The 729-nt window shown below is 39.1% G+C and overlaps 1 non-coding gene across 1 annotated transcript; it reads left to right on the forward strand.

The window, feature by feature from the left end:
* Positions 1-371: 371 nt before the first annotated feature.
* LOC128286362 (small nucleolar RNA R71) lies at positions 372-478 on the forward strand. The gene has a single exon (XR_008276905.1). It is a non-coding gene; the product is annotated as a small nucleolar RNA R71 (small nucleolar RNA).
* Positions 479-729: the final 251 nt, after the last annotated feature.

Raw genomic sequence — 729 nt, forward strand, 5'->3', positions numbered from 1 at the left:
TTAATTGCTCATTCTCCATGTTGTGGCCATAAGGTAGGTATTCTAAATTGCTTGATCCACCTCCACTAGCTTCACACTGCATTTCTGGGTGAACATGTGAAGAACTAATGAAACCATCAATTTTCTTATTCAAGAGTTCTACCTAATTAGAGAGCATGGTGACCGAATCGACGTTTTAAATGTTGGCTGTTTTCATTTGCTTTGTCCTCATGACTTGCCACTGATAGTTATTCAGTGGCATCTCCTCTATAAATTCATAGGCATCTTCAGGTGTCTTATTATTGATGGTTCTACCAGCAGTTGCGTCAACCATCTGCCGAGTCGAAGGATTTAGGCCATTATGAAAGGTTTGAACATGTAACCAGAGCGGTAACCCATGGTGAGGGCATCTTCTCAAAAGGTCCTTGTATCTCTCCCATGCATTGTAGAGTGTTTTTAAATCCATCTGCACAAAAGAAGAGATATCATTGCGTAATTTGGCTATTTTAGCCAGCGAAAAATATTTTAATAAAAACTTTTCAGTCATTTGTTCCCAAGTAGTGATTGACCCTCGTGGTAACGAGTTCAACCATTGTTTAGCCTTATTCCTTAACTAAAAGGGAAACAACCGAAAGTGAATGGTGTCATCAGAAATGCCATTAATTTTAAAGGTATCGCAAAATTCTAGAAAATCTGCCAAGTGAGCGTTGGGATCCTCGTCCTGCAAACCATCAAACAAAACAAACTGTT

The sequence above is a fragment of the Gossypium arboreum genome, chromosome 12 (genome assembly GCF_025698485.1).
Source record: "Gossypium arboreum isolate Shixiya-1 chromosome 12, ASM2569848v2, whole genome shotgun sequence".
NCBI classification, from domain to species: Eukaryota; Viridiplantae; Streptophyta; class Magnoliopsida; order Malvales; family Malvaceae; genus Gossypium; species Gossypium arboreum.